This window comes from Chiloscyllium plagiosum, unplaced genomic scaffold (assembly GCF_037043375.1).
Source record: "Chiloscyllium plagiosum isolate Xiang-an unplaced genomic scaffold, Cpla_swu_hap1 HiC_scaffold_18, whole genome shotgun sequence".
Classification (NCBI taxonomy): domain Eukaryota; kingdom Metazoa; phylum Chordata; class Chondrichthyes; order Orectolobiformes; family Hemiscylliidae; genus Chiloscyllium; species Chiloscyllium plagiosum.
In genome coordinates, this window is record NW_028270156.1 from 36,321,525 (window position 1) to 36,339,019 (window position 17,495).

Consider the following 17,495-nt stretch of genomic DNA (forward strand, 5'->3'; position numbering starts at 1 on the left):
TCTGTCCTTGTTGCGGTTGGAGGGGTTGGGTCTGAGGGCGGAGGTGCAGGATGTGGACGAGATGCGTTGGAGGGCATCTTTAACCATGTGGGAAGGGAAATTGCGGTCTCTAAAGAAGGAGGCCATCTGGTGTGTTCTATGGTGGAACTGCTCCTCCTGGGAGCAGATACGGCGGAGGCGGAGGAATTGGGAATACGGGATGGCATTTTTGCAAGAGGTAGGGTGGGAAGAGGTGTAATCCAGGTAAAAAATGTCAGTGTCAAGTCGGTCATCACTAATGGAGATAGAGAGGTCCAGGAAAGGGAGGGAGTTGTCAGAGATGGTCCAGGTAAATTTAAGGTCAGGGTGGAATGTGTTGGTGAAGTTGATGCATTGCTCAACCTCCTCGCGGGAGCACGAGGTGGCACCAATGCAGTCAATATAGCGGAGGAAGAGGTGGGGAGTGGTGCCGGTGTAATTACGGAAGATCAACTGCTCTACGTAGCCAACAAAGAGACAGGCATAGCTGGGGCCCATACGTGTGCCCATGGCTACCCCTTTGGTCTGGAGGAAGTGGGAGGATTCAAAGGAGAAATTGTTAAGGGTGAGGACCAGTTCAGCCAAACGATCGAGAGTATCGGTGGAGGGGTACTGTTGGGAACTTCTGGAGAGGAAAAAACGTTTTGTCCTATCTGTTACCTGAGATACACTTTATTCTCAATGCTATCACTGTTCTAACTTATAATCGCTCTCTGATGCTGAACTAAATAAGCAAATTCTGTGATTGCAGTTAAAAATCTTCTCTACTATATATAGGCCAAAACAAAATCCACGGACAGCAATCCTGTGGCTTCCCTGCCACTGGCTGTCCCAACAGGGGCAAGGAAGAGGCTGAATCTTTGAGGGGTAGAAATGAGCTGCAGAGTTTTGGGTCTGAAGGAGATCAAAATGGGGTGGGAAAAGTAATGCCCGGTAGAGGGTGGGAAGGAAACAGGCCACAGAGGGTGGGGAGAAGAAAGAGGTTACAGCGGGTCAGGAAAATAAAGAGGCTGCAAGGACAAAAAAGAAGTCTTCATGTTTGATGGGGCAGAAGTTGTCGGCAAGTTTGTGATGGAATAGAGTCTAGAAAGACAAATGGAGTGGCTGCAAGAGCTGGGGAAACCACAAGCAGGGGTTTGAAAGGGGTGAGAGAAAGAAGGTGGCTGCACATGTGGGGCAGAGAAGTGACTACAACCCTGTCAGATAGACAGATTGTCGGTAGGGAATGGCCAGCTGCAAAGGACATGGTCGACGAGTGTGGTGCTAGAAATGCACAGCCATTCAGGCAGCATCCGAGGAGCATGAGAGTCGAAGTTTTGAACATAAGACCTACATTTGGAATGAAGAAGAGCTTCCTGACGAAGAGCTTATGCTTGAAACGTTGACTCTCCTGTTCCTTGGATGCAGCCTGACCTGCTGAGCTTTTGAAGCACCACACTCTTCAACTCTGATCTCCAGCATCTGCAATCCTCGCTTTCTCCCTGCAAAGGGCAAGGCTCTGAGATGCAGACTAATTAGTTAAGTTAGTTCACGAGATTCAAAGTGAACCTGCCATTTGGACGCATTATTGGCATAATGGCAGGAAACAGAGACTGGTAATTGAGGGTTGTTTTTCAGACTGAAGGCCTGTCATCAGAGTGTTCCAAAAGGATTGGTTCTGGGTAATCTTTTATTTGTCATTTATATAAATGATTTAGATAAGAATATAGAAGGTATGGTAAGTAAACTTGCAGACAACACCAAAAGTGGTAGAATAGTAGCCAGTGAAATAAGTTTTTTAATATTACAAAGGGATCTTGTTCAAAATGGGTCAATGGGCTAAACAATGGCAGCTGATGTTCAATCTGCATAAATGCAAAGTATTGCATTTTGGTTCAACAAATACAGGTATGACATATACAACCAAAGGGAGGGCCTTGGTTATGTTTATACACATGTCGTGTTTGTAGAACAGTGAGGCCAATGGGTTCAGGTACACAATTCCTTGAAGTTTGCATCACATACATACAGGGTGATTAAAGAGACGTTTTGCAGAATGTGCCTTCATTGCTCAACACTTTGAGTATAGGCGTTGAAAAGTCATGTTGTGTTTGGACAGGACATTGGTGAGACATCTTCTGGAATATAGTGTTCAGTTCTGTTTGCCAAGTAATAGGAAGGATATTATTAAGCTGGAGGAGTTCAGAAGAGATTTACTGGATTTTGCCAGGTATGGCAAGTTTGAGCTATAAAGAAAGGTTGGATAGACTGGGTAGGAACAAATTACTGCAGATGCTGGAATCTGTAACAGAAAACAAAAAGTGTTGGAGATCACAATGGTTCAGGCAGCATCCACGGAGAGAAAGCAAGCTCATGTTTTGAATCCAGATGACTCTACATCAGAGCTGAAGTGAAGTGATAGGCTGGGACCTTTTCCATTGAAGAGGAGGAGGTCAAGTGGAAACCTTATGGACGTTTATAAAATAATGAAGGGTACAGATAGAATGAACAGAAGTTGTCTTTTTCCTCGGATGGGGGTTTCAGGAGAGGGGGTACATTTAAGGGCAGAAGTGGGAGATTTAAAAAAGACATGAGGGACATATTTATTTCTATAGAGGGTGGTTAGCCAATGGAATGAAGTTCCTGAGGAACTGATGGATGTGGGTACCGTTACAATGTTTAAAAGATATTTGGGTAAGTACATGAAAAGGGAAAGTTTGGATCTGGACCAGGAGCAGTGAGCTACGGCGAGTTTAGTTTGAGATTATGTTCGGCACAGAGTGATTGGGCTGAAGGGTTTGTTTCCGTACTGCATGGCTCGATGACTCTCTGTGAAACTGCGTCCGCCTGTTGTCTTTGCAGCAATGTCTGCAGTGGAGCTGTTGCTGCCGTTTGAACTGAAGGCAACTGAGGGAAGCGCCACGCGATCGCCGGGGGCTGTGGCGCGCGCCTGTAATCCCGCTGCTGGGAGGCTGAGGCTGCCGGATGACTTGAGGTTGGGAGTTCTGGGCTGTTGTGGTCTGTGTCGATCGGGTGCCCACACTCAGGGCAGTGTCCACATGGTGCTCCTCGGGGAACTCGGGTGTACCAGGTGTGCTGCAGAGGGGTGAACCGGCCCAGGTCGGAAACGGAGCAGGTCAAAGCCCCCGCACTGCTCAGTAGTGGGATAGCACCTGTGAATGGATTCAGCAGTGCAGCCTGACCAATACAGTGAGACGCAGTCTTTTACACCATTCTTTACCTTGCGGCATTCCCATCTTTGGCCATCAGTGCAATCAATCTCGATGTCTCAATCCTGCTTCCTCCCTTCCTTCCCCACTCACTCCCTACACCCCCTACGCCCGCCACGCTTATTCACTCTCACGATAACCAATCTTTACAAAGTCAACAACAAATCAATATAGTTTACAACAACCGAATCTCACTACCACTCCTCCACACTCCCCCAAACACACTCTCTCCATCATTACCTTCATTATCTCACACTTCCCACACTGCCCTTTCTGCCTCTCCTCAATATTCACTTCCCTTTTACTGCTCCCTGCTGTTCACAGCACCAAATGCTCTGAGAAAATCTCCACTTTACACAATCCTACCAGCCACGGCCAGCAGAGAGCGCAAAACTCTCTTCATTTCGCTGCCCGAATTCTCCATTGCTCACATTGCCGAAACTTCTATTGCAACCACCGAGCGTTCAAGCTGCCTCCCGGCTCTTTCCCCTCTCCGTCATCCATTCATTCATTCACTTCGGCAAATAACTCTCCCGCAAAACCGTGCCACCCTGCAACTTCCATCATGCTGTTAAGATCAGCGAGAACGAGAGCGAGAACAGCAACATTCGCAATTCCAGGGTTTTATCCCGAAGCCACAAGGCATGTCATTTTTCAAATTCCTCACCAGCGCAGTGTCCCATCAAATTAAGAAATTTCTTGCCTGATGCCATTTATTATCCTTCCAGCAAATTCCAGCTTTAATTTTTAGATCAGGTTTACGCTTTTCCATCACGGCTTAAAGATTAACAGAATTACGATCACTGGTCCCAAAGTACTCGCTCAACGAAACGGCGGTCCCTTGCCCTGCCTTATTTCCCAACGGAAGCTCAGGATTTGCTCCATCTCGAGGAGGTACGTCCACATACTGAAATAGAAATTTTTCTTGCACACACCTAACAAACTGTACTCTATTCAAGCCCTTAACCCGAAGGTAGTCCCAGTCTGTGTTTTGAAATTTCAAAACACGAACCGATCCAAGCCGGTGATTCTTAGAGATAACTGAAATCTGACAAATGCTTGTGTCTCAATATCCCGCTGACTATTGGGGTGTCGAGAGAACAATCCCGATAGGATGATCATCCGTTTCTTATTTCTCAGTTCCACACAGATAACTTCACTTAATGTCCTCACTGGAATAGCCTCCCTAAGAGCAGCAGTAATGCTATCCGAAACCAAGAAAGCCTCTCATGGTCTCCTTTCTATCCACCCTGTAGAAACTATTTCCTGGAATATTTAATTATCAATCCTGTGCATGTGTCAGCCACGTTATGGCAATGAGATATCGTTCCCGTGTACTCAACCACGTTTCACATGCCCCTAAATGCACAGGCAGAGCATGGGGCAACTGCAGTAGTCCCTACACACACCATCGACTTGAAGAAAGAGATGGATGAAAGGGGAATGTGCGATTCGTTCAGCCAGGCGAAGGAGGGTGGTTCTGGATGGGGACATTTCAAAACTCTCTTTAAGGAAGATGCTCCAAGTGATCAAGCCTTGATGACTTCGCCAATCGTAATATACTCAAAACACCTGCAGGTTTGTCAGAACTTACTTCCGGTTCCTAAATATTTGCACTTTGTTTAAGTGAGTCATTCAAGGTGGAGGATGGGCGAAATGTCTGGCTGTAACAGGCAGCTCCTTTTTGATGTATTTTAGGTGTTGGAGGTGATTTCCTCGAATTCCAGAAGCAGCAATTACTGTTTTATATGCTGTTGCATTGTTTTGGAACTTTGGAGTAAAAGGAAAGTCAAAACAACAACAATTTTAAAAGGGAGAGGAACAGATAAATGCAGCACATGGTTAGGTCTGTACAGGAAAGAGGGAGAGGGAGAGAGAAAGCCACAGTTTTAACTGACACAACAGTGAACCTGTACAGCTACTGCCTTTGCTGTTTGAATTCATGTGTCGCTGGAGTGTATATGGGAAATTTAATAAATGGTGAAATTCACAACTAATCTTGGAGGAACCTGTTTGGGAATGGTCACATCACTGAAACAGATAAATGAACAGAAAGTCTGCAGTAGTGATAGAGTGGGTTCCTTCTTGATTAGATGTTTTATTGAGATATGTCTCTTGATTAAACTTAAAAATATAAGCCATAAAGTATTAAGTTAGCCTGGAGCCGTGTTTTGTAAAGGAATAAGACAGTGCTATTTTCTGCGTCTGTAGATTGGAAGAAGCAAAAATGGCGTTTAGTAGAGTGCGATTCTCTTCTTGTTGGATGTGGGAGTTCCAGGGGAGTTGACGTGTTACTGAGGATTATATCTGCAATACATGCTCCTGGTTGCAAATCCTATCAGAGTGAATGGATCGGTTGGAGAAACAGTTAGAGGCAACGAGGAATTTACAAAAGCAAGGGGATGTGATGGATGACAGTTATGGGAAGGGAGAAAAGTTGTAGATACAGTCATATAGATGGTGAACTCTAGGAAAGGTAAGAGAGGTAGGCAGGTAGTGCAGGAGTCTTCTGTGGCTATCCCCATTTCAAACAAATATGCTGTTTTGGAAAATGTAGGGGGTGATGGATTCTCAGAGAAATGTTGCAAGAACACCCAAAATTCTGGTATCGAGACTGGCACGAATGCAATGAGGCATACGTCGAGTTCCAAGAGGTAAATTGTGATAGGGGACTCCCTATTCTGATGCACAGATAGAAGTTTCTGTGGTCAGCAGCAAAAAGTCCGAATGGTGTGTTGCCTCCCTGGTGCCAGGATCAAGGATGTCTCAGAGAGCGTGCAGAATGTTGTCAAGGTGGAGAGGGATCAGCAGGAGGTCATTGTACACATTGCAACCAATGACATAGACGGCAAAATGATGAGAGTCTGAAGGGACAATATAGAGAGGTAGGCACGAATTTAAAAAGTAGATCCTCCACCATAGTAATATCTGGATTCCTCGCAGTGCTGCCAGCTAGTGAGGGTAGGAATAGGAGACATTGCTGAGGAGCTGGCGTATAGGAGAAAGGTTCACATTTTTTGGATAATTGGAATCTATTCTGGGGTAGAAGTGACCTGCACAAGAAGGACAGTTTGCACCTGAATTGGTAGGGGATTAATATTCTGGCAGGGAGATTTGCTGGAACTGCTCAGGAGGATTGAAACAATTAAGATGGGAGGGGTGGGGAAGATGGGAACCAGGGAGATAATGAGGAAAGATATCAATCTGAGACTGATGCAATTGAGAAAAGAAGCAAGTCAAACAGTCAGGGCAGGCAGAGAACAAGGTCGGACTGATAAATTAAACTACAAACATAGATTAAGATTGTCACAGTTTTAAAGGTTTAAAAGGAGAAGAATTTGTTAAGTGTGTAACAATTGTAATATTGTGTGCAATTCTGATCTCCTTCCTATCGGAAGGATGTTATGAAACTTGAAAGGGCTCAGAAAAGATTGACAAGGATGTTGCCAAGGTTGGAGGATTTGAGATATAGGGAGAGGTTGAATAGGCTGGGGCTGTTTTCCCTGGAGCATCAGAGGCTGAGGGGTGACCTTGTACGAAGTCATGATAGGATAAATAGACAAAGTATCTACCCTGGGGTTGAGGTGTCGAAACCTGGAGGGAATAGGTTTAGGATGAGAGGGGAAAGATATAAAAGTGACCTAAGGGGCAACTTTTTCATGCAGAGGATGGGACGTGTATGGAATGAGCTGCCAGATGAAGTGGTGGAGGCTGGTACATTTGGAACATTTAAAAGGCATCTGGATAGGTATATGAATAGGAAGGGTTTAGAGGGATACGGGCTGGGTGCTGGCAGTTGGGACTAAATTGGGTTGGGATATCAGATTGGCGTGGATGAGTTGGACGGTAGGGTCTGTTTCCGTGGTGTACATCTCTAAGAATCTTTGACTCTATGATTGCAGACTCCAACGAAGCTGGTCATATTTTCAAAGTGTTCGTTCATCATATCTGAACATCTTCACGCTGCCATACTCGAAATCAATTGCTTTTCTCCAGCACTGATCCACTCGACTGTGTCTGCAATGAAAGAGCATATTTGGACAGATGAAATTCAGCAAACAATAGAGTAATTCTGTCAAATGCAATCAACGCTCTCACTCAGAGGCAGAGTAAGGCGGAAAGTAGCAGCTCATGCGCCAATTCCTCCAGACGACCAACTGCAGCCGCCTGTTGTCTTTGCAGCAATGTCTGCAGTGGAGCTGTTGCTGCCGTTTGAACTGAAGCCAACTGAGGGAAGCGCCACGCGATCGCCGGGGGCTGTGGCGCGCGCCTGTAATCCCGCTGCTGGGAGGCTGAGGCTGCAGGATGACTTGAGGTTGGGAGTTCTGGGCTGTTGAGGTCTGTGTCGATCGGGTGCCCACACTCAGGGCAGTGTCCCCATGGTGCTCCTCGGGGAACTCGGGTGTACCAGGTGTGCTGCAGAGGGGTGAACCGGCCCAGGTCGGAAACGGAGCAGGTCAAAGCCCCCGCACTGCTCAGTAGTAGGATAGCACCTGTGAATGGATGCAGCAGTGCAGCCTGACCAATACAGTGAGACGCAGTCTTTTATACTACTCTTTGCAGTCCAACACAATCTATTGTGGTCACTGTACACAATTTTGCTCCATCTTTTCTCTTTCCTTCAACATTCATTCGTTCCACACCCCCTCATTCTATTATCCAATACTACCGCGACAATTTTACTGCAATGTCATGAACAAATCCATATGCATCACAAGTTAGTCTCACCGAGTCCTCCACACATACAAACGCAAACATTTCCTGCATCTTTAGATCAATCAACTGCCTCTTGTCACACAGCTTTATACTTGGTTCTTCAGTATTCACCTTCCCTTTACTGCTCTCTACTGTTCACCGCAGACACTGCACTCAGACAATCATCAGTTTACCCAACCCTGCCGGCTGGGGAAGTGGAGAGTGCAAAATTTGTCATTCTCGTCCCCATTTCTCCATAATTCAGTCACCGCTGATCTGATGCCGTCGGAAGAAACATTTAACCTATTTCTCGTCTTCTCGTCTGAATGCATCTTCAATATGCAGGTGGACTGGGAATATCGGGTTGGTCGCGAATCTGATGATGATAGTATCTTGTGCCATTCTCAGAGCATTTTGAGGTACTGAGATAGCTCTGCAATTTGCTGACATGTTTCTCAAGCCATTCCCCTGCCTTCTTCCTGAAACCCTCGATCCCTTTACTAATCGAGAATCTATCTCTGTCCAAAATAGGCTCAATAACTTGTCCTCCACAGCCTTCTGTGGCAATGAGTTCCTCAGATTCATCACCCTCTGGCTGATGCCATTCCTTCTGATCTCAGTTCTAAAGGGTCATCCTTTCAATCTGAATGTGTACCTCTTGGTCATCATTTCTCCTATCATTGAAACATCATCTCCATGACAACTTTTTACAGCACCTCTGTGTAATCAGTAAGTTTCAAAGAGATCCTAACTCAGCCTTCTAAAATTCATCAAATACAGATACAGATCCAGTATTCTCAACCACTCCTCATGTGACAAGCTCTTCATCCCTGGGATCATTCTTGTAAACTTCTTCTGGACCACTTCCAACATCAACATATCCTTACATATGAGGCACACAACTGCTCACACTAATCCAAAAATTGTCCAACTGGTACCTTACACAGACTCAGCAGTATATCTCTGCTGTTCCATTCTAGCCCTCTGAAAGTCATTACTGACACTGCATTTGCCTCCTTAACTCCCAACCAAAACTTCACGTTAAACTTAAGAGAATCCTGAACTCAGACTCAAAAGTCCATTTGTGTTTCAGAATCCTGAAGCCTTTGACTCTTTAGGAAATTGTCAATACCTCTATTCACCCAACTAAAGTACATAACTACACACATTCCCATACTGCATTTTATGTCCCACCTCTTAGTCTACTCTCCTTCTGGCTATGGCCTTCTGCTGCCTCCCCATTTCCTCAATGCTACCTCACCCTCCACCTGTCTTTAAGTCATCTGCAAACTTAGCAATATTGCCTTCAGTTCCTTCATCCAGATTGTTAATGCATTTTGTGAATAGTTGTGGTCCCGACACTGAAAGTGCGGAACTCTGCTAGCCACTGCCTGCCATCCTGACAAAGATTCCTTTATCCCTGTTCTCTGCCATCTGCCACTCAGGCAGTCCTTTATCCATGCCATTATTTTGTGTCAATGCTTTGAGATTGTTTTCTGATTCAGTGGCCTACTTTACAGCACTTTGTTAAAGGCCTTCTAGAAATCTATCAGATCATGTTCACAGGCTCTCTTTGTCTAACTTGTTCGCTGTCTCCTCAAAACCTTGCAACACATTTGTCAAACATGACTTCCATTCAACAAAGCTGTGCTGACTCAACCTTATTCTACCATGCACTTCAAAGTAATCCACAATCTCATCCTTAATACCGGGTTCTAAAAGCTACTAACAAACAAGGTCAGTCTAACCGACATATAATTTCATCTCTTTTACCTTCTTGCCTTTTTAAGCAAGTGTTTCCATTAGACATCAGTCCTCTGGGACACGCCCTGACTCCAATGCTTTCTGTAAGATCATCACCAATGCTTCTACCATCGCAGCTCCTTATTCAGTACTCTGGGGTGTCATCCATCTGGGTCCAGGTGATTTATACACCACCAGATATTTATCTTCCGGAGAATCTGCTCCTGAGTGATGGCCAATGCAGTCATCTCTGTCTTCTTACTCTCTTGAAATAATAGACTCACAGAGTCATGGAGATGTACAGCACAGAAACAGACCCTTCAATCTAACTTGTTCACGCTGACCAGATATCCTAAACTAATCTAGTCCCATTTGCTAACACATGGCCCATATCCCTCTAAAGCCTTTCTATTCATAAAGCTATCCAGATGCCTTTTAAATGTTGTGATAGTATCAGCCTCCACTACGTTCTCTGGCAGCTCTTTCCATTCATGCACAACCCTCTGCATGAAAAAGGTATCCCTTAGGTCCCTTTTATATTTTCCCCTCTCACCCTAAACCTATTTTCTCCAGTTCTCACACCAGGGAAAATAGTTTCTCTATTTATCCTATCCATGCCCATCATGATCTTATAAACCTTTATGAAGATCACCCTTCAGCCTCCAATGCTCCAGGGAAAACAACCCTAGCCTATTTGGCCTCTCCCTATAGATCTAAGCCTCCAACTCTGGCTTTTCCAAAGTGCAGTACCTCACATTTATCTAAATTAAATTAAACCTGCCACTCCTCAGCCCTTTGGCCCATTTGATCAAGATCCTGTTGTACTCTGAGGTAACCTTCTTCGCTGTGCACTACATCTCAAATTTTGGTGTCATCTGCAAGCTTACAACTATACCTCCTATGTTCACATCCAAATCATTCATTTAAATGATGAAAAGTAGTGGACCCAGCACCGAGTCTTGTGGCACTCCATTGGTAACAGGCCTCCAGTCTGAAAAGCCAACCTGCACCGCTGTCCTCTACCTTCTATTTTCGAGCCAGATCTGTATCCAAGTTGCTAGCTCTTCCTGTATTCCATGTGATCTAATCTTGCTAACCAGGCACCCATGAGGAACCTTGTTGAAAATCTGACTGAAGTCCATATGGATCATGCCTTCTGCTCTGCCCTCATCCATCCTCATTGTTACTTCTTCAAATAACTCAATCAAATTCCTCATCCATCCTCATTGTTACTTCTTCAAAGAACTCAATCAAGACATGCTTTCCCATACACAAAGCCATGTTGACTATCCCTAATCAGTCCTTGCCTTTCCAAATACATGTACATCCTGCCCCTCAGGGTTCCCTCCAACAACCTGCCTACCACCAACATCAAACTCACCGGTCTATAGTTTCCTGGCTGTCCTTTACCACATTTCTTAAATAGTGCCACCACGTTAGCCAACCTTCAGTCTTCTGGCACCTCACCTGTGCCTATTGATAATACAAATATCTCAGCAAGAGGTCCAGCAATCACTTCCCTACCTTCCCACAGAGTTCTAGGCTACACCTGATCAGGTCCTGAGGATCTGTGCACTTTTGTGTGTTTTCAGACATCCACCACCTCTTCCTCTGTAATATGGACATTTTCCAAAATGTCACCATCTATTTCCCCCCTTTCTATATCTTCCATGTTCTTCTCCACAGTAAACACTAATGCAAAATTCTCATTTAGTATCTCCCCCAACTCCTGTAGTTCCACACGCATGCCGCCTTGCTGATCTTTGAGGGGCCCCATTCTCTCCCTAGTTACCCATTTGTCCTTAATTCTCCTTTACTCTATTTGCCAAAGTTATCTCATGTTCCCTTTTTGACATCCTGAGTTCCCTCTTAAGTATACTCCTACTGACTTTATACTCTTCTAAGGATTCACTCGATCTGTCTATCCATACCTGACATATGCTTCCTTCTTTTTCTGAACCAAAACCTCAATTTCTCCTGTCATCCAGTATTCCCTTCACCTACCAGCCTTTCCTTTCACCCTGACAGGAATATGCTTTTTCTGAATTCTCATTATCTCATTTCTAAGGCTTCCTGCTTTCCAGCTGTCCCTTTACCTGTGAATATCTGCCCCCAATCAGCTTTTGAGGTCTTGGTATGCTGCTGATATATTCCACCCTGATGACGATTACAATGTTTCTATTCAGTTCTTTTGCCATATTTTTGGTCTTCATTATGATGTTTCAGATCTCATTTTCCAACAGTTCAGTGTCCACTCTTGCATATGTCTTACCTTTTATATATTTAAAAACCTCTTGCAAACTTCTTTTATTATTTCTTGCTAGCTTACCCTCATATTGAATCTTCTCTCCCTTATTACTTTATCATTATCCTCTGCTGGTTTTTGCAGGCTTCCCAATCCTCTGACTTCCCTCTAATCTTTACGAGATTGCAGCTTTTTTTTTCATTTGTAAGCTGGCCTTCACCTCCCTTGTCAGCATTGGTTGCCTCTTTCTTCCTTTGTATGTTACTTCATCCTTGGGATGTTGTGCCTCCTGAATTGCCCCCAGAAACACCTGTCATTACTGCTGTATCTGCTGTAGGGCCGTGGAATTTAAACATCACGAGACTGGCATCAGAGTAAGGAATCTGCAAAAGAAAGCCCTCCGCTCCTCTTTGTGATTGCCGCAGTGAATGGGAAACAGCAGTACAGCAGCAAGCTTCTACTTCCCAATCTAGAAATATAAACCAATGCATATTCTCTGCAATGTAAGGATGTTTTTGTTAACTATATATCCTTAAACAGAAAACCAGGAGAGATTATGATGTCCGTTGCAGCATGTAAAATCCAAAGACTGGCCATTATCAGTTTCATTTGGCAGGAACTGGGTATCAAAATAAGAGATCGAGAAGATGTGAGCTACATGTTCCTCTCTGCTGCCATTCTCACAGTCAACCAGAATATAATCAACACACTGCCTACCTGATGCTTCTCATTCTCTGTGAAATGAACTCAATTCAGTTAGTGCCCATGTTGACAACCAAAAGAAAATATAATGTAGCAGCTTGTACTTGTTTTCCTAGATGAGGAAGTGCAGCAGGCTGTTTTATTTTGATGTATTTTTGTATATTTTGTAATGTTATATTTGCAGCAATGATGTCACTGGAGCTTCTGCTGCCGTTTGAACTGAAAGTTTCTCAGTTAAAACTCCCAGGTGCTATGTTTATGCAAATTTCCAGTTTGCACAATTGTGGCAGCCACGACCACCAGAGTGTTTAAAACTCATCACATCTTCCACCTCATATACTCCACTAACCAATTTTACAAGCATAACATTATCGAAAACAATGAAAGGAGCTGGCCATTTGACCCATTAAACCCAGCCCATCATTCAATCAGATTATGTTTGATTTCTGAAATGTCCCTCATGACTGGGCCTTCACAGATGATTGTCTTTGAAAATTATACAGATTTGCCACCCTCTGAGTGATGAAATTTCACCTTATCATAATCAGAAATGACCAACTCTATATTCTGTGACCATGACCCAATCTTGTGAATGCCCTGTTCCTGAGAAAACATCATTCCTGAATGCAATCATTCTGACCCATTTAAGTCTTTGCAATTACAATGAGTTAGAGTCATAGAGTCATAAAAATGTATAGCACAGAAACAGACCTTTCGGTCCAACCCGCCCATGCCGATCAGTTGTCCCAACCCAATCTAGTCTTACCTGCCAGCACCCAGCCCATTTCCCTCCAAACACTTGCTATTCATTTCCCCATCCAAAATGCCTTTTAAATGTTGCAATTCCACCAGCATCCACCATTTCCTCTGGCAGTCCTTGCCATACATGTACCACCCTCTGCATGAAAAAGTTGTCCCTTAGTTCCCTTTTATATCTTTCCCCTCTCATCCTAAACCTTGCCCTCTAGTTCTCTACTTTCATTCTTCAAAACTCCACTGAGCACAGGCCTATTTGACACAAATTCTCCTCATGCAAAAACCTGCCATCCCAAGAATCAGTCTGGTGAACATTTTCTACATTCCTGAAATGATGATATATACTTTCTTTGGTACGGAGAGCAAAACTGTATCCAATTGTTTCACCAAAGCCCTTCACACCTGATGTCATTTGTTGTTGCTCCTACACACAAGTAATCTTGCAACAAAGCTCATCATATCACTTGGTTTCCTAACTATTTGTTGTACTTGCATCTTAGTTTGACTAACGAGTGTTTACAAGGACACCTAGTTCACTTTGTGCATCAACTATTCCCAATCTTTCTCCATTTTAATGGTTCTCATTATTCATTTTTGCCTACTAATGTGGGCAATTTCACATTTATCCTTGTTGTCAATTTGAAGATGAAATCTACTTGATGTGATTGGATCTTAATGTGCATTGGATCTCCTTGTGGCTATTTACAGCATCCACAACTCTTTAGGCTTTAGTTTTGGGAGCAATTTCCCTCTTACCCAACTTCAAAAAGTGAAACAAGCCCAGTCCCTCTGTCTAGCAGCTACCTTTTACAACTTCCTCTATTCTACATGCTGTAAGAGTGTTTAGAACACAAGTTTTGTAGCAGGATTGACTTTATTGTCATTATTTTACACACATATCATACAACATCTATTCAAAATCCATGAATAGGAAGGAAATTCAAGCACTTTTCTAGTTCCATCAAGTCACTACAATAAGCATATTTTGAATTCTTTAGACTGTCCATTAGGTTCATAGCAGTGATTATTTATACTCTTGAGGATGTACTGAACCTGTTTTACAAATGTTTCTGTCCCCTTGCGACCTTATTCGTTTCGGTACTGTAATGAGATTAACTTCTTTGTATTTTTTGTTGTTCAAGTCTCCCTGCTGATGGGGAATAGAAGTTCCTGCAAAGGTTTTTGTTAAAACCACTCCCTACATCTCATTAATTTACATCCAATGCTTGCAGTCATTACAGGAAATACAAAAAGATGGTAATTGTTATCAATTCATGTTGCCAATTCTAATAATTAGAAAATTGTTTGTAAGATGAAATTTATGGTCCCTAATCTAAATATTTCTACACTAACTATTTTGCTAACTTAGACAACATCTATTCAAATATCATTAATAAGACTGAAAATCCATTGTTTTCCCAGCTCAAGAATCTTGTCTGAATTCCTAAGATTTGCCACTAAATCCCTGTCCTCCTGAACTCACCTTAAATAACTTCAATATTGTGGGATCATGATTTAATTCTTGCTGAGTGGAAATTTTGAATGATCTGTTCCCAAACATCTCTTATCAGCTGGTTCTTACAGATAACTGCTGCTGTGAGTTTGTACATAACTTGTCTATTTTGATTTGACAGGTTTTGTTTTGGAGGTAAAAACAATGACTGCAGATGCTGGAAACCAGATTCTGGATCAGTGGTGCTGGAAGAGCACAGCAATTCAGGCAGCATCCGAGGAGCTTCGAAATCGACGTTTCGGGCAAAAGCCCTTCATCAGGAATAAAGGCAGAGAGCCTGAAGCGTGGAGAGATAAGCTAGAGGATGGTGGGGGTGGGGATAGAGTAGCATCCCCACTGTGAGTTTATACATACCTTGTCTATTTTGATTTGACAGGTTTTGTTTTGTCCTATCTGTTACCTGAGATACACTTTATTCTCAATGCTATCACTGTTCTAACTTATAATCGCTCTCTGATGCTGAACTAAATAAGCAAATTCTGTGATTGCAGTTAAAAATCTTCTCTACTATATATAGGCCAAAACAAAATCCACGGACAGCAATCCTGTGGCTTCCCTGCCACTGGCTGTCCCAACAGGGGCAAGGAAGAGGGGTAGAAATGAGCTGCAGAGTTTTGGGTCTGAATGAGATCAAAATGGGGTGGGAAAAGTAATGCCCGGTAGTGGGTGGGAAGGAAACAGGCCACAGAGGGTGGGGAGAAGAAAGAGGCTACAGCGGGTCAGGAAAATAAAGAGGCTGCAAGGACAAAAAAGAAGTCTTCATGTTTGATGGGGCAGAAGTTGTCGGCAAGCTTGTGATGGAATAGAGTCTAGAAAGACAAATGGAGTGGCTGCAAGAGCTGGGGAAACCACAAGCAGGAGTTTGAAAGGGGTGAGAGAAAGAAGGTGGCTGCACATGTGGGGCAGAGAAGTGACTACAACCCTGTCAGATAGACAGATTGTCGGTAGGGAATGGCCAGCTGCAAAGGACATGGACGACGAGTGTGGTGCTAGAAATGCACAGCCATTCAGGCAGCATCCGAGGAGCAGGAGAGTCGAGGTTTTGAACATAAGCACTGCATTTGGAATGAAGAAGAGCTTCCTGACGAAGAATTTACGCTCGAAACGTTGACTCTCCTGTTCCTTGGATGCAGCCTGACCTGCTGAGCTTTTCAAGCACCACACTCTTCGAGTCTGATCTCCAGCATCTGCAATCCTCACTTTTTCCCTGCAAAGGGCAAGGTTCTGAGATGCAGACTAATTAGTTAAGTTAGTTCACGAGATTCAAAATGAGCCTGCCATTTGGACGCATTATTAGCATAATGGTTGCAAAAAGAGACTGGTGATTGAGGGTTGTTTTTCAGACTGAAGGCCTGTCATCACAGTGATTGGGCTGAAGGGTTTGTTTCCGTACTGCATGACTCGATGACTCTCTGTGAAACTGCGTCCGCCTGTTGTCTTTGCAGCAATGTCTGCAGTGGAGCTGTTGCTGCCGTTTGAACTGAAGGCAACTGAGGGAAGCGCCACGCGATCGCCGGGGGCTGTGGCGCGCGCCTGTAATCCCGCTGCTGGGAGGCTGAGGCTGCCGGATGACTTGAGGTTGGGAGTTCTGGGCTGTTGTGGTCTGTGTCGATCGGGTGCCCACACTCAGGGCAGTGTCCACATGGTGCTCCTCGGGGAACTCGGGTGTACCAGGTGTGCTGCAGAGGGGTGAACCGGCCCAGGTCGGGAACGGAGCAGGTCAAAGCCCCCGCACTGCTCAGTAGTGGGATAGCACCTGTGAATGGATGCAGCAGTGCAGCCTGACCAATACAGTGAGACGCAGTCTTTTACACCATTCTTTACCTTGCGGCATTCCCATCTTTTGCCATCAGTGCAAACAATCTCGATGTCTCAATCCTGCTTCCTTCCTTTCCCTCCACCCCCTACGCCCGCCACGTTTATTCACTCTCACGATAACCAATCTTTACAAAGTCAACAACAAATCCACACATTTTACAACAACCGAATCTCTCTACCACTCCTCGACACTCACCCAAACACACTCTCTGCATCATTACCTTCATTATCTCACACTTCCCACACTGCCCTTTCTGCCTCTCCTCAATATTCACTTCCCTTTTACTGCTCCCTGCTGTTCACAGCACCAAATGCTCTGAGAAAATTTCCACTTTACACAATCCTACCAGCCACGGCCAGCAGAGAGCGCAAAACTGTCTTCATGTCCCTGCCCGAATTCTCCATTGCTCACATTGCCGAAACTTCCATTGCAACCACCAAGCGTTCAAGCTGCCTCCCGGCTCCTTCCCCTCTCCGTCATCCATTCATTCTTTCACTTCTGCCAATAACTCTCCCGCAAAACCGTGCAATCCTTTAATTTTCACCTTAACTTCCCTCATATTAGGGAGAACGACGGAGAGAGACAGAGAGCAGCAAAATTCGGAATTCCAGAGTTTTATCCCGAAGCCACAAGGCATGTCATTTTTCAATGTCCTCACCAGCACAGTGTTTCGGGACTCTCACAATTGAAGTTTTCCCTCTTTCCAGTCGTCCCTTTATCTGCGAATATCCGCCGACATTCCTCCATCAAATTAAGAAAGTTCTAGTCTGATGCCAATAATTGGCCTTCCTCCAA

At 44.3% G+C, this 17,495-nt stretch overlaps 3 non-coding genes across 3 annotated transcripts; all 3 read left to right on the plus strand.

The window, feature by feature from the left end:
* The first annotated feature begins 2,926 nt into the window (after positions 1-2,926).
* LOC148146884 (signal recognition particle RNA) lies at positions 2,927-3,224 on the plus strand. Its single transcript, XR_015760329.1, has one exon.
* Positions 3,225-7,476: 4,252 nt separating this feature from the next.
* On the plus strand, positions 7,477-7,774 carry LOC148146885 (signal recognition particle RNA). The gene has a single exon (XR_015760291.1).
* Positions 7,775-16,393: 8,619 nt separating this feature from the next.
* Positions 16,394-16,691, plus strand: LOC148146886 (signal recognition particle RNA). The gene has a single exon (XR_015760262.1).
* The last annotated feature ends 804 nt before the right edge of the window (positions 16,692-17,495 follow it).